The sequence below is a fragment of the Acomys russatus genome, chromosome 3 (genome assembly GCF_903995435.1).
Source record: "Acomys russatus chromosome 3, mAcoRus1.1, whole genome shotgun sequence".
Classification (NCBI taxonomy): domain Eukaryota; kingdom Metazoa; phylum Chordata; class Mammalia; order Rodentia; family Muridae; genus Acomys; species Acomys russatus.
Window position 1 is genome coordinate 71,014,582 of NC_067139.1, and position 16,608 is coordinate 71,031,189.

The window sequence follows — 16,608 nt, forward strand, 5'->3', positions numbered from 1 at the left end:
TCTGAAAGTAGGTTTGAAAAGAAAAACTAGGAAACTCTGGCAACTTCCTCAAGACCAGATGGCTCATGAGCTCTCATCTCTTATTTTCCAAATGAGTGGTAATTTCATCCTTTCAACTCTGCTAGCTCAATGTAACATCAACGAGCAGTGTCGTCCTGCGTTTGGGTCATGGTTTACAATTTACAACGGCATGATCTCTCCTGTTTCTTGTCTCATCTGTTACTTAGAACAGTTCCGCTACAGTCAGAGCAAGTAGAACCCCAGTTTACTTACAATAGCTCAGCTGCAGTCAGAGCAAGTAGAACCCCAGTTTAATTACAATAGCTCAGCTGCAGTCAGAGCAAGTAGAACCCCAGTTTATGGGTGAGGAAACAGAAGGCTGGAGGGGTTGGTCAGGACTCTTAGTAACAACTTGAATTAGCTCAGACAAAAAGTGGGAATGTGCTGGCTCACACTAACTGCATTCTCCGGGCCTGGTTGTTATTAGGCATGCTCTCCCATTCTTTCCCTTTTCTTTCCTCCTCTTTTCCCTCCCTCCCTTGCTTTCTGCCACCCACTTCTCCCCCGCCCCCACACACATCATGCACTGGACTTCATCTTCTGAATAGACTGGAACATAGCCAGCCACAATCCCTACTGCCTTGAGACCAGAAAAGATGGGGCCTTTACCTGACTCAACTTTTGGATGATGCAAAGAACTCTCTGGCCCTTGCTGGTCACGTGCCAGTTCTCTAAACTAGCCCTTGTGATCTGGGGGTGGAACAGCATTAAGGTCTCATCTTGCACCCAGAGTTCCCTAAAGACATAAAATGGGGACAGAACAGCCACTGGGGAAACTGAACAGAAGAGAGCTGGCTCCCCTAGTCTGCACTGCCTTAAATAACTTGTCGGTTATGAGTGTGTAACCAGGCCGTGAGAACTCACTGTCCCTTTCAATCAGTCACTTCAGGAGCCACCAAGCTGGTCCCAACCTCATCCTCATGGCTATCAGTGTGTCCTGGTTCCAGCCTGGGTGGTGCTTTGAATAGGAACGGCTCCCACTCGATCATCTATTCGAATGCTTAGGGAGCGGCATTAGGAGGTGTGGCCTAGTGGGAGGAAGTCTGTCCCTGGGAGTGGCCTTTCAGATTTCAGAAGCTCAAACCAGGCCCAGAGGCTCTCTCTTCCTGATGTAGAGCTCTCAGCTCCCTCTCCAGAACCGCCTCTGCCTGCACGCTGCCACACTTCCCACCATGAACACAATGAACTAAGCCTCTGAGCTGTAAGCCAGCCCCAGCCGAATGCTTTCCTTTAGAAGAGTTGCCTTGATCATGGTGTCTCTTCACAGAAATAGAGCACTGACTGAGACAGGCTAAAACTTGGTTTCTATCCTAATCCAGTCTCTCCACTGATCAGCTCTGTGACCTCAAGATCCTGGGCAAATTGTATAATTCTGGGAACCAGTAAATGGTTGCTGTGTCACAGGTCACCCAAAGGATATGGGGACAGGTGGTACGAGCATTATAGAAAACAGCATTAGAGACTGTTCCTTGGTTGCTATGCGCACTGCCTCTTCTGCCGGCTTCCATGCCCTCAGCCCTCTCCGTCAGCCACACTTCGGTCCTGACCATTTTTAAAAGGCACATTGGAAAAAGAAGTAACAAACAGCATTTCAAAATTTACAAATTTAGCTTAGAAGAGAGCTGAGGGCCAGACGGTGCTGTACTACTCAACACACACAGCCTTTCCTGTCCAGAGCAGCAGGGACAGGGAAGGGACGCGGACGGCGACGGGGTGGCAGGGTGGAGACAGGGATGGGGACAGGCGCTCTAACACCAACCAGAAAGCGATCACTTCAGTTGCCTTTGGACAGTGAAACTCGAAGCCGGTTAAGGAAAACTCTGTTACTCTTCATTTATACCTACCTCTAATACTTTTAACTTCTTTTTAATAAAATGCTAATTAAAAAACTTAAATCATGATTATAACAAAAAAGCAACACCGCGCCTACGCAGAGAGTGTTTGAGACAAAATGCTTCCATTAGTTCATGCTTCCTGAGCAAACTTGATATTTCCAGTTACCACATATATAGCACAGTAAAGGCAAGTTCGTTAGAATAGAACCCAGTTTTCTTCTTTGAGGTATATATGGTTTTCATTAATCACACTGTTTTTAAAAAATGCTCATTTTTACCTACTGAGGAAAGAGATTTGAACTTTTACACATTTCCCACATGAAATGTGGGCTCACAACCATCTATAATGTGATCTGATGCCCTCTCTCTTCTGGCCTACAGGTATACATGCAGATAGAGCACACACACACACACACACACACACACACACACACACACACACACACGCACGTACGCAAGCACGCACGCAAGCACGCACGCACGCACGCACACACACACGTGCACACACGCGCATATATACATGTACATGTAAATAAACAAATCTTTTGAAAAAGGGGGAGCAATGAGGGTGATTATGATCAAGACGCATTGTATGAGATTATCAAAGGGTTAATAAATGTGGGGACAGTAGACCATACGGCCAATGTTCAGCCATCTTGTCAGAGCCTAGGTTCCTATTTCTCCAACAGTCTCTCATTTACCAGAAACCAGCTGACCCTGTTGTGGTTCGTCAGTTAGATATCTGTTGTGGTTTATTGTGGGGGACGGTCATTCTAAGACCCCCCAAGCTCATAGTAAGAGCTACTCCTTTCTGGCTATAAACTAGCTTTTCCAGTAAGACTACTGGTAAGATCAGATTAAAGGCCAGCTGCCTGCGAGCAGCAGTTCCAGGAACTTTTTCCTGACTAACCAGATCTTTTACAACTTCCCTTTCTCTCTGGAATTTCTCCATCTTCTGCGATTATAGCAGCTGTAAAGGTAGACACCTGCTGGAGCATTCCTGAGTTAGGTATCCATAGCAACCCTTCCTTACGCACATACCCATGCCCCTGTGCCTATAAAAACTCTGTGAAAATTGTCAATAAACGGTGTTTGATCAGAATCTAGACTTGCCCTCATCTCTTTGTGTGTCCTGTCCCCCCACTTGTCTGCCCTCTCCACAGGTACCCATTGAAGACCCCGCAGGCTGGTTCAAATACAATATTTTTAAAATATTTCATAGTATTTTGTTTTTGTTTGTCTGGTTTTTTTTGTTTGTTTGTTTTTGTTTTTTCAAGACATGGTTTCTGTGTGTCGCCTTGGCTGTACTGGACTACACTTTATAGACCAGGCTGGCCTCGAACTCACAGAGATCCACCTGCCTCTGCCTCCCAAGTGCTGGAATTAAAGGCGTGTGCCACCACACCTGGCATAAAATATTTTTATAGCTTCTTAAAGTGACACCTACTATCTTAACCTTATTTATAAAACCTAGTGTATGTGGCCACTGTCAACCACATCACTGTTCCTGTGTACACACTGCCTTGCTAAGAGGGATCCTGGGCTTCTAGGGACCACATCACATTCTAGCCTGGGGATATGTGTGATATTTTCAAAGAAAATAAAGGTTACATGGCAGCATATGTCAAAGCTAAAGAAGAGATTTAAATAGTATTTCTTTTTTAAAAAATGATGCAATAACTACACATTTTGGATGCTGTGCAGAGACCATTGCTATATTGGTTGCCTAGTTACATCTCTGTAGAAAGGTTAAAATGGTTATCTCTAAATATGGCAGAAATTTAAAGCCCTAAGATTTCATAATTAAGCCTACGTTTGCTCATGATCTCTTGAAAGAAGTCCCCATCAATTAATGGCCCTTGGGATGTCTAAGGAGATAGTTTAATAAAAGATATTTCTATCTATGAAATATATTATCTTGTTCACATTTCATTAAGATTGTCACATCTGGACTTCTTCCATTCTACCATTTCCAATTACACCCTGTACTACAGGATAGTAAAAGCTTACAACATTGCTAAAAGGACTTCTATCCCATGGCCAGTGGAAGGAAGCCAAGTCCCTTGAAACTGTTAAACTTTAAAAAACATATTGTTGTGATAAGCTTTGCCAAGGATAGACCAGTCAATAACCTAGTGACAAAAATGACACACGTTCACAACGAGAGCTAGTGTCTAATAGGGAGATGGTCCACGTTGACCCTTCGGCAGCTTCCCCATTCAGTGCCACCTCGACTCTGAGGCTAATATTGTCTCCCAGTAACAGAACAGAACAGATGATAATTGAGGGCTGGGAGTTAAACATGAATGCTTTACAACGGGTACAGATCTGTTCCAGAATTTGAAGGCCGGATGAAGCAGCTTTTTTTTTTTTTCCCCTTCCAGAAGTTTGATCAGTGTTTTAAAATCAAGGTCAAATTATTCACCTTTCTTTAACATGAACAAGTGAACAGCATTTAATAATTATGCAGATATCACCTCTATCTCCTTCTGTGATATTTCCATCACCCCAAAGAAAACCCTGTTCCCAGCACGAAAGGCTTTTTGATCCCTTATTTACACCTGTTCTTTAATATCTCTTTTAAGAAGAATTAAAAGAATCTGGGGTTAAGTTATTGTACAGGTTCTTACAGAACTTATTAATTCACAAAAACGCCAGTAGACGTTGAAATGAGAGGTTTACTGATGCTTTGAGCTTTGTTGTTTCAGTGTATTTGTTCCTAAGCTAAGACTCTTAACTCGGGCCTTCACTGGAGCTGGGCAAGTCCTCTGCCTCTGAGCTGCATCCTTAGGCCAAAGGTGGTCTTGGTAAAAAACAACCCCAGGGTTTCCGTGTGTGGTACACACGCCCAAAATCCAAGTGTTTGGGAGGCTACACAGTGAAACCCTGACTCAAAATATAAATAAATAGATAGATAGGTTATATAGAAGATAGATAAATGTTAGATAGATAGATAGATAGATAGATAGATAGATAGATAGATAGATAGGATAGTGATCAGAAGTTTTAGAAAGAAAAAACTCAAAATATGATTGAGGAGAAAGAGTAATTCATAAGACTTGGGCCAGGGAGATGGCTCAACATGTTATGGAGCCGCAAAGCTTGATGACCTGAGTTCAATCCCTAAAACCTACATGGTGGAAGGAGAGAACCAACTCCTTCAAGTTTTCCTCTTACCTCCACACATGCATGGTGACACAGATGTGCTTAACCCATGGCACACGTGCACATGCCCAAAAATACCATGCGCCTGGCCTCCCACCTCTATGTAATAAATAACTAAGCAAACAAATAAATTCTCAAATCACTCCAGGACCCCTCTTCAAAAATATAGTCACCTTTAACAACTGGTAATGTCAAATCTTTTTTGAAAGAGAAGGGAAGAGAATTCCTTAGATGTATCGAGCAGCATAATTTGGAAGATAGAAAATGATGGAACACACTTAAAAATATCAATCAAAATTCAACAACAACTCAAAAACCCTGCGACTCCTAAAAGTCAAATTCCGACCTGAGGAAGCCATCACGTTGCTCTTCCCAGGACAATTACAATTCTCTCCGTTTAGTCCTAATGGCTTAGAGAGATTGAAGCTCCAAATGAAAGTCACAGAAGAGCAAGGGATACAGCCCTGGGATGGTCAGCATCTCCTGCTGTTGGACTTTGCTATGGACGGCTGAACAGGTGTGGTTAGCAGAGACAGCAGCATCCAAGCCATTGTCTGCTCTCCCAACGACCTGTTTCTTCATAAACACTTCATGCTGTCTATTAGGGAGCCAATGTTCAATTCTGTTATACAAAAGCCAGAATTAAAACTAAGAGAGCTCTGTGGCAGACTTGGGCATTATAACCTCTCTACATGCTGCCATACCGAAGAAGATTCAGGGAAGCCCCGCAGACACCTCAGTAGTGCAGTCCTTAACGCTTCCGTTATCAGAGGCAGCACGCAGGAGGCAGCAGCTGCCACCAGGGAGCTAACCAGGCAGGCAACCACTTTTAATCGACCTTGTGATTTCACACACATTGCTGGCTGTTCTGAATCCTAGGCGTTTGTTGTCACCTGTGCCGCATTCGCGTGTGTCGCGACGTCCTCATTTGTGAGGTACCCTATGAAGGTCTGTTTCTAAGGCCCCCCTACAGATACCCAAATCTGTAGCTGTTCAAATCCCTCTTGTCAAGTGGCAAAATATTTACATATAACCTGTTATCCATTTTGGCTCTAAGTCATCTCTAGATTGCTTGTAATGCCTAACACATTGTAAATGCTATGAAAGTATTGTCACGCTGTACTGTTTATGGGACAGCCAGGAAAAAAAAGCGTGTGGGTTCACACTAGAAAATTGAGGGGAGGGTTGTTGTTGTTGTTTTACTTTGTTTGTTTTTTCAAGACCTCACATAATCCAGGCTAACCTTGAATTGCCTATGTAGCCGAGGATGGTCTTGAACTCCTAACCCCCTTGCCTCTGGCTCTCGAGTGCTTCCATTGAGCAGTGTGCTGTAGGTCAAACCCAGGGCCTCGTGCATGTCAGGCAAGCACTTTACATGCTGAGATACGCACCTTCCTATCCGTGGTTGCTTGATTCTACTGATACAGAACCCATGAGTACAGAGGGCAAAAGAGATACCGGGTTTTCCAAACTAGACAGATTCTCCACCATTTCCAATCCAAACCCTGGGGGCTGTTTTCATTGTGTGTGCCCTAAAAACTCATCAGTATGACAGCAACGTCTGCTGGAGCCAGGGCACCCACTATCCTGATAATGCTTCCAGGGCACCCACTATCCTGATAATGCTTCCAGGGCACCCACTATCCTGATAATGCTTAAGAGTCTCCAAGCTTTAGTTCTGAAAGTCCTGTGTCCTGGGGGGGGGGGGGAAAGAAAGACTGTGTCTCCCACTCCTGGGAAAAATCAGGACAGTTTAATGCTTTGCCAATAGCTCTAGGTTTACACTTCAGACTTGTGGGCTGGAGTATCTAAAGTTAAATTCTCCACCAAAGTCTTCAACCTCACATGTCTTTTAAAAGATGGACTTAAAAAAAAAAAACAATACTTTTTTTTTTTTTTGAGACAGAGTTTCTCAGTGTAGCCTTGGCTGTCCTGGACTCACTTTGTAGACCAGGCTGGCTTTGAACTCAACAGCGACCCACCTGCCTCTGCCTTTCTGAGGGCTGGGATCACAGGTATGCACCACCTCACCCAGCTTCCAGCAATCCATTTTGTCCACAAGCCAAGAAATGGTTTCTTACTGGCAAGGGTAACCTACCTACCATGTGGAGGGGACTGAGACACACCTGGAACAGCCACGCGACACAGAGATGCTGAGCGTTAAGGCATTTCCTCACAGTCTCCACACTTCTGAGCCTAATAAATAATGCATGAGGTGGCAGGCAGGCATAGCAGCCTGGGATAAATCCCTCACACTCTTTGGTGCTATTCAAAGTCCTGGGAACCTATGAGCAGTAGACAAGCGTTCAGAGCTGGAGAAACACCAAAAGCAGCAACCTCGCCAGAGGCCACACCCACAGTGCTGCCAGAGTCTAGCCAAGATCAGGGAGGCACTGGATTTCAATCTGCCTGCTTCACTTGCCAAGTATGCTAAGGAAAGCAGTAGCCTCCAGTGCTGGGACCCACAGAATAGAAACTGCAGCACTAAGCCAAGAACGTGCTTCATTAACTCCGGAGCACGACACAGTCTCAGTCTGGTATAATGAAGTGTCATGTGATCCCAGTTCCACTACTTGAAGCATTTCTACTGTTCTGAACGGTTCACCTGTTTCCTCTGTGGTAGGCGAGATAACCACCTCCAAATGCGCGGCACGAGCATATCTCCATCCCCTGGAGCCTGTGACTGTGTGACCTGACCTGAATAAAGGGACTCTAAAGATGTGGGTAAATTAAGGACCTTATGATGAGGTTATCCCTGTTCATGTAGATGTGCCTGGTCTGAATTTTTTTTTTTCTGTTCAAGGGTCAGAAGGTGATGTGCCTACAGTGCAAAGCCACACAGACTTGCAATGTCGCAGGCTTTGAAAATTGAGCTGGATGAAAAAAAGATAAGGAGATGGATTCTCTTAATATGTGGCCTTCAGCCCAAGTGAGATCCCCACAGATCCCACCCCACGGCACTAGAATATACATTTGTATGTTTGTAAGCTATTAAACTTATAATAATTTGTTACAGCAGCAACAGAAAACTAATACTCTTCCAACACTGTTGTACCATTTGCCTGGTGCCTTAGCAAGATTTTATTTCAAACCATAATATTTGACCATTTCTTACCTACTGTCTAACTTGCTTCTCTGTTTAGACTTTAAAAAACAGACTTAGTACTAAACCAAATCTACTCAAAAATCCCTGTGAAAGTACAAAACAACACCACTTTTTACATGTCTACTTTGTTTAGTTTCTTTCTTTCTTTTATTAACCCACAGACTATTTAGGTAAGGGACCACTGAGTAGCTCTGAGACCAATAATTTTGTCTGAAGGAAAAAAATGCTTTCGGAGGAGCATAAAATGCCAACTAACTCCTTTAAAGTTGTGTGCAAAGGCATGGTAGTTCTCAGTGTGTCCTTAAAGTGTTCCAGAGGCCACAAGGACTAGAGGATGCCAGCATCCTTTATGAGTACCAAGCCCACAATGAAGAGCTGTGCCTCTGAACACATGAACAAGCACCACTGGGCAACTCTGCTTGGATTGACTAGAATGTTTTTTAGTTTATGTTTTAGCATGAAACCCACACAACGCAACAAAAATACATCAGGGATGTATAAAACAGTCTTAGCTATTAGTGATATTTGGAATACTGGGGTGGCCCAACCCTCATCAGGGATGTATAAAACAGTCTTAGCTATTAGTGATATTTGGAATATTGGGGTGACCCAACCCTCACCCAAAAGATCTAAAGAACTTGATTACAGGGCAGCAGAAGTTCTGCATGGTCAGAGGGGGGGGAGAGGGGAGAGGGAGGGAGAGAGAGGGAGAAAGAGAGGGGAGGGGAGAGAGAAGAAAGAGGAGGAGGAGAAGGAGGAGGAGAAGGATGAGGAGGAGGAGAAGGAGGAGGAAGAAAAGGAGGAGGACAAGGAGGAGAAGGAGGAGGAGGACAAGGAGGAGAAGGAGAAGGAGGAGGAGGACAAGGAGGAGGAGAAGGAGGAGGAGGACAAGGAGAAGGAGGAGGACAAGGAGGAGGAGACGGAGGAGGAAGAAAAGGAGGAGGAGAAGGAGGAGGAGGAGAGATCTTTAAATAAGCTCTCAACTAGAAATCCTCAACCCTGGCTGCACCTTAAAACCTTTTGTAGAGCTTTGAGAAACCACAGATATCCAGGCCTCCCCGCTAAAGTTTCTGATGCAACTGATCGGTGGGGGGGGGGGGGGAGACTTCCGTGTAGCCATGTGTCTCCATGTTTTTCTGCAGGTGCTGATGGACAGCCACAACTCAGAATGCTGCTCTCCCGAGCAGGAAGCAGCCTACAGGCATACCCCTGTGGAAGAAGCCACTCCTGAGACCTGAATTCTATACTCTCTTCTTGCATCTGAAGCTTGGTGATTACTCCCCAGGCCAACTCCCCAAAGAAAGGTTTCAAAGGTATTCTAGATGCTTCCTCTATGTCTCACTTCAACTGTCAATCCTGTCAGTTCTCCCAGACGCATCCCACTATTCCTAGACCCAAGTCTTGCCACTGCCCTTCCATCTTCCCTGCTGCCTGTAGGATCATCTTTTGCAAGAAAAATTCTCATTGCGTATTCTTTTCTGCTTTCCCACCCAGAAGATTGCAGAGCTCCTCCATGCTTAGTTGGCCTGCTACTCAAGCCCCATTTCTTCAGTCAACTACTTTCTGGCCACCCTAAATGTCTGAAGGCTTTCAGAACACACCAGGCCATTTGGAGTCTGTGTGTATTCCAACATGATTCTTTATACCTGGGTCAGATTTTTCTCTCCCTTTTAGACTGAGGGCATCTCACCACTACTCAAAGCTTTTCTCTACAGCGCTTATCAGGCCAGGCCCCTCTTCCACCTGCTGGTGACTCTTTGTGCACACTTTACCCATGGGGCCTCTAGTACCATATTACTCCCCCATGCAACTGGCAATGCTGTGGCCTGTGTGGTTTTCATGCTCATACATGTGGCATTAATTCTTCTGTCCATTCATTCAGCACCTCTACTAAGTATATAACAAATGCCAAGCATGCTGGCTACACGCCGGAAGCAAAATTGTTAGGTTGGAAACCACACCTGCTTTCTCAGAGCTTTTCTTGAAGGCATTTCCAGATCACTGGAAGAACATTCATGATTAAACAGATTGAGAGAGAGTTGGGAGAAATTTTGTTTTGTGTGTGGTCTTTATAATCCCACTATATGATTAAGTTAAGAAACAACCCCCTACCAAGTTCCTAAATGTGGAATATATGTGAAATGCATATTTGACTGTTAAAGTCATATGGTGGACCTCACCTTTTTGTTCTGACCATGTGTCTCTGATGGATAACTTCATTTCATGATCTCAAAAGTCCCAATTTGGGGACCTCATTATTGTGAGTCGGGAAAAAAAAAATACCCTGACCCTCTTATCTGAAGGAAGGTCCAGTGGCCAGCAAATGCCAAGTACACATTTGCTGTGTGAAGAAACAAAAATGGAGAGTTCTAGAAAGCGAGGAAGCCAGGCTATGAGGCTTTTTGATTTACCCAGCATTTTGCTGTGGCCATTAAAGACATACAGAACTAAATACATGCCGGTCCAACCACCAACTTCATGTGGCCACCCAGTTCAAGCCATTGGAGACAGGAGAGAAATGGATGAGCGCATAAAAGAGCCAGCTGTGAGTGGATAAGGGCTCACACTGGGTGATGAGGACATGAGATTTTTTTTTAATGACAGACATATCCTTTTTCACATATGCTTAAGTGTTTTCATAATGAAGTTGAACTTTAAATTGGAGTGAAAATTCCGAGTCACTGACTAATGGAAACTCCACATCCGGGTTGGAATAGGCAAACTACAGTATCACCTGGCTCGGGGTAACAGGGACTTTCAAGTCTGCAGCCAGTTTTGAATGGCTTTAACTCATCTCCAAAGTTAATTAAGTGTCTTCCAGAAGAAGCCCACCAGCCCTAAGCTGACCTTCTGTTGTTCTGGCTGCTGCTAAGGGAAAAAGCTCCTGCACTGTCTGTAACAATCCATTAAGATCAAGGCTAACGTCTCCAAACTAATTACTCTGAGACTCTGTCTTGCACAGGTTATGTTAATGTCTGAAATCCCTTAATCACTTTTGGCACCACAGGGACACCGTTATTAAGTCAACAACTTCAAATGTTCTCCAGCTCAGATTTTTTTTTTTTTTAAAGAAGATAAGGGGAAATCTGAGTTTAACTATCACTAAAGAGAACCATGTTTTCTTTAAATACCAAAGGCGGACCCACATTGTTGAACAACCCACATTGTTGGTTGTTTTCTGTGAAACCATCACATGCGTAAGTGTCCAAGTCTATAAGATCACTGAGGTTTTCATGGACCCTTCTGAAGTTCAGTTAGATTCATGGCAATCCTAGAAGAAAATATATCAGAGTTCTTACCTGGTCAATGTTCAAGGCCGGAGGCTCACTGGCAGATCTGGCTGTTTGGGAAGCAGAAGAAAACATATTTTAGGAAAATGAGAAAAAGCAAAATGTATAACAGCTAAATGAACAAATGAATGCTTCTGTGGTCAGGGCTCGTGGACTTACATATCAGAACCTTCATTTTGTGAACTTTTATTTTTTTAGAAATGTGTATAGTACCTGAAATAGGAATCCTTTGCCTTGTGAAATTCACCATCCTCCTCAACACACACACACACAACAGCAACAATAAAACACACAGTGACAACAATGGCCACTGAAGATCCCCAACAAAGCAGAGTCCTTGGTGGCAAAGACTGAGTACCCTGGGAGTACTTAGTACCTTGTACTCAGCAGCAGAAGATAAGTACCTAAACTCTTCCTCCTGGGCTAAATTGATTGGTTCCCACTGAGACCAAAGCAAAGACTGTACTTCCTCTTGCCCTAGGCATTGGTGGAAGAGCTAGAGTGCACAGTGTGTAGGTATCCGCCCTTTAAGAGGGCAGGTGGAAGCCAGCGGGCAGGTGTAACGGGTCCTCTTCAGCTTGTAGTCTTTCACCGGTTGTTTTGAGGTGGAAAGGCAGCTGCACTCTTAGCTGCTAATGCTCCTGTGAACTTGAGCCTCCTGCCTTTGAGCTTCCCACCAGAGAGAGCAGCTTTCTCCCTCTTGGCGATCTTCAGAGCACCCACTCCATCGCACTGGGGGGCACCTTCCCAGCCCTGCTTCATGTCTGACTCAGAAGGAAGAAAAAAGTGTCTTAGCTCACACCAAGAGGACCACGACTCGGGGTGGACTTCAAACTCCTATTGGGTCAGAGAACTAAATGGACAGCGGTGTCTCCAGAGATCCCACATTGCACGAGACCGGCATGTATGCTTCAATCTCAGCCCAAGCAACTGTATTCTTGGAGTGCTAGAAGGGGTTGCATATTTTTAAATGAGCCAAAGTTATTTAAAAAAAAGAAAAGAAAAGAAAACCATTATCTTGTGATTAATGACAGCAAAGAAAAAGAAAACAAGCCAAGGGGGGGAAAAAAAAACAAAAAACAAAAAAACAAAAAACAAACCTATTTTCAGAGACTGAACCCTGGGGATAACAATGACTAAGTGAGACTTAGAAAACAAGCCCGAGCGAGCGAGGGTGCTCTGAGGTGCAGGCTGGTATATTATTGCTGATAGCTTAAATTGGCACAAGTCCCTGGAAAGCACTTTGGTATTATTTATCAAGGACTTAGATATGTGCTTAATCATCATTTTCGTGATTCCACTCCTTGATTCTAACAACAGTTGCAGACAGAAATTATTACCAAAGAAGGGCCCAATCGTCAATAGTACAACTTCCTACGCAAAGGAAACCCTGTACGGTGAACTGACGATGAATGCGAGACTTGGGGGGCGGGGGGAGGCGCTGGGGAGGGTGCTTATTGTATATTCTAGGCAAGCACTCTATCGGCGAGCTTCATCCCTGGTCCAGATGCAAGAACTTTAAATGATGAGGAAAATGCACCTGGGATAGTTAAGACAAAGCATTATCTACAGCAATAATGTCAGCCACTCCCCTAACGTGTAACTCTGTACATCCTGCAGTCCCATTCAAAACGTGTTCCTCTAAGTTTTGGTTACTTGCAGCCTGTTAATATATGGAAAACAGCAAATTCCAGGAATGGATAATTCTGAAGTTTTAAGTTACATCACTCTGATCTCCTCAGTCCTTCCCGGGATACTAAACATCATCTCTGCACAAAGTAGCCACACTGTGTATGCTGCCCGCCTCCTCGCCGCTTACTGGAGTCATTTGTTAGACATCTCGTCGCAGAGTTTTGCTGCCAAGACTCCTCAAATAGCAGCCTAACGCTATGCTAAACTACCTGTACTATTTAATGTAATTTGTTTTATCCTGCAGGAATTTTATCATCTCACATCGGGTGAGTACCGGACTAAGGCATTTTGAGGAAGGCTACATGCCTGTGCGTGTTCAGAAGAGTTCCTTTTCCCAGCCTCCCTTGCTGCTAGATGTGCAGCCATGTAACAGAGTTTGATGGGAGAAGTGCAAAGGTAATAGATGTAGCTGTGGGTCCATCTCTGTCCTTTCTTCCCTCCTGCTGGATCCTTCTAGCAAGCCACCTCAGACCACAAGAACAAGAGACTCACGGAACAATCTGGCAGAAGAGCCGGGTCCCCTGAATGACCTGTAGCACAGCCAAAGCAGTTCTTCATCACTTACCTCTGGGTTGTTGTGTTTAAAAGGAATAAATACTCTCTAATTGCTTTCAGCCACTGTAAGATCGGGTCCCCACCGCATCAATTAGTTCAACCCATAACGAAGTTAATAAACCGGGCTATTCTTACTTTTGTTATTCATAATTTATAATATTATCTCCAATTTTTTAACGTTCCCCATGAATTCATTTGATGATCAGTAATATTGTTAGGGCTTACAATTAGGTTTTAAAAGGTGTGTTTTTTATTCTGCATGTTTATCCAGTGTGTGTGCACATGGGTGATGATGGACCCACATACCACAGTGTGTGTGGGAAAGCCAAGAGGTCAACTTTCAGGAGTCAATTCTCTCTCCAGCTAGGAGTCCGATATTCAGGTCCTCGGGATTAGCAGCAAACGCTTTTACCTCTCAAGCCATCCTACTGGCCCAAGTCAAGTTTTATGTATTCATGTTAAGACAATCAAGTCTAGAATAAAGTGTGGGTAATAATTATTTCTACTTCTGAGAATAAGAATGAATGTGTAATTTAGAACTGATAACATTGTAAGGGAGGCTCAAATCAAGCACACCTCACTTGATCTCAAGACTTTGGAATGAGGAAATTTCAACATAACTCTAAATAAAACCTGCCCTGAAGAGGCATGGCCTGAAGGATGAAATTTCAGCAGATACAGAGTAATCATCCATATAAGAGGATGCACAGCCTTGGGGAGGGGAGTCTGGAAAGTCCTATATGTGCCCCCGTGTCTTCGGCCCATGGCTCTGCTTGTTTGTGTCTATAAAATCCCACCAACTGGGTGGGCGCCAGGACATCTTGGGCAGCCATTGAGCCAGTGTGTGCTTTGACTTTGGTTTCCTTAGGAGCAAGGACAGATTTAGCAGGACTCCTGTAAGTCTGATGGTCTCCTTGGAGACCTGTGGGCCTGCATTATAAGATGGTTGCCCAATATAAAGGAGTCAAATCCAGTCCAGAAATAATGAAAAGACAACAGGTTCACCCATGAATCAGATCAGAGACTTAGAATCAGACTCTGACTGGGTAGCAGTCTTTTAAATCTGCAATAATGATATGCCAGAGGCATCCGGTGCCTTTTAGGAGATCATTAGAGCCCTGTGCACAGACACTCAAAGCATTTTCACCAGGTCGACCTTAGAGACTTACCTGTAATTATATATCAGCTAAAGAAACCATTCGCCCTTTCCTTCCCCCAGAGAGTGCCAATCGGTCCTTTTCTGCCCCGGGAACCACAATCTCCAACACTAATAGGCCATTTGTCTTCAATAACAACAAGGGGAGGGAGGGGTCCAGATGGCTCCACTTCCCTCCAGGGTGACCGCGCCAGTGTGTTCAGGGGAAACCCCTCACCGAAGCAGAGAGTCAAAGTTCAGAGTTCACAGTTTTTCTTCCCTTCTTCCCTCTACAGGAACAAAAGCAGCTCGAAGGGCCTCATTACCATGGTAACCTCATGCACTATGAGATTATGAGTGTGTGTTCGTTGCAATGACTCACAGGTTGCTCCCCAGAAGCCCCAGACACACAAGGTTCTGGCTGGTTTGTGAAATTCATTTTAAGTTTTGGGTTTTGCTTTTTTTTTTTTTTTTTTTTTTGGCTCTTGTTTGCATATCTGTTGCTATGAGGAAGGATCTAAAAGTCAAACAGGCCTTTCTCCTTGTTGATGAAAACACAGAGCGAGAGAAAGAAAGAAAAAGAAAACAGGAGTAGAAAAGAACGAATCAGTGCCCTCTGTTCCAAGATTAATCTATTTATACCACAGGTTTACAATGAAATTAATTTGAATTTGCTTATGGGAGATAATTAATTGCTTCTAAATAATTTAAGTATCCCATACAAATAGTTGTAGAGACTCAAGTGAAATAAGCAGGTAAAATAAAACATTTAATAAGAAATACCAAACAAAATAACTTAAATCCAGCACAGGCTGTTACAAAAGAATAATTATAAATCATAATATCAAGATATTTTAAAATGGGTATCCCAAGTTAATTTATTTTTAGAATTAGATCATGAAAGAATCCAGATATTCGAAGAAATGAAAATGACTTCTATCTATTTAATAAACACCATTTAAGGCCTGTGTGTGAACTACGAATCATTGCTTGTAGCTGGGACATGATAGAGGCCCGTGGCCTGGCTCTTCATCTTCTCTCTGAACACCCACAAGGCACTGTTGTGTGTAGACCCCTCCTAACTTGAGCACCGCAGCTCTGACTTTGGTACCACTATTGGCTCCCTCCAAGAAAGCTATGTTAATCATGTTGGTATACCAATCTCCTCTATGAGAAATGGAAGTACGCCTTATTTCAAAAAGAAATTAAAACATAAATTACTCAAACATAATTATCTCCCCCCCTTAGTAACATTTATATACACACTAACGTCACAAAAAGGGCACTTAAAAGCCCTATCTTCAGAATTGTGCACATGTCTTTTGTATTAATGGCAATAACCGCTGGGCGGTGGTGGCGCACACCTTAAATCCCAGCACTCGGGAGGCAGGGGCCAGGTGGATCCCTGTGAGTTCGAGGCCAGCCTGGCCTACAAAGTGAGTCTCGGACAGCCACACAGAGAAACCCTGTCTTGAAACAAACAAACAAAAACGGCAATAACCACCCCCATGGTTTAAAGCAGAAAGCAAAAGACCTATCGGTCATTATGGGAAAGGCTGTACTGTGACAACAGCCCCTGTATACCCAGCAAAGCCTGTTTATCGCTGTCACTCTGGTCATTACAGATCAGTGTAGAGAGCGCACTTGTGTCTTCTTCACTTTCAGATCCAAGCTTCAGGGTGTGGCTGCCATTGCTGTCCTCCCAGCACGGCCAGTTCCCATACGGTTCTTACAACTTCTTTCTACAAACGGCACGCTCCGCGCTGCTTA

At 44.0% G+C, this 16,608-nt stretch overlaps 1 protein-coding gene across 1 annotated transcript in view; it reads right to left on the reverse strand.

Moving 5' to 3' along the window:
- Positions 1-16,608, reverse strand: part of Gng2 (G protein subunit gamma 2) — a 91,440-nt gene that overhangs the window by 64,975 nt on the left and 9,857 nt on the right. The window contains exon 3 of the mRNA XM_051142555.1: positions 11,466-11,506. The gene's annotated coding sequence lies outside the window, so the exon portion shown is untranslated. The remainder of the gene's footprint in view (positions 1-11,465; positions 11,507-16,608) is intronic.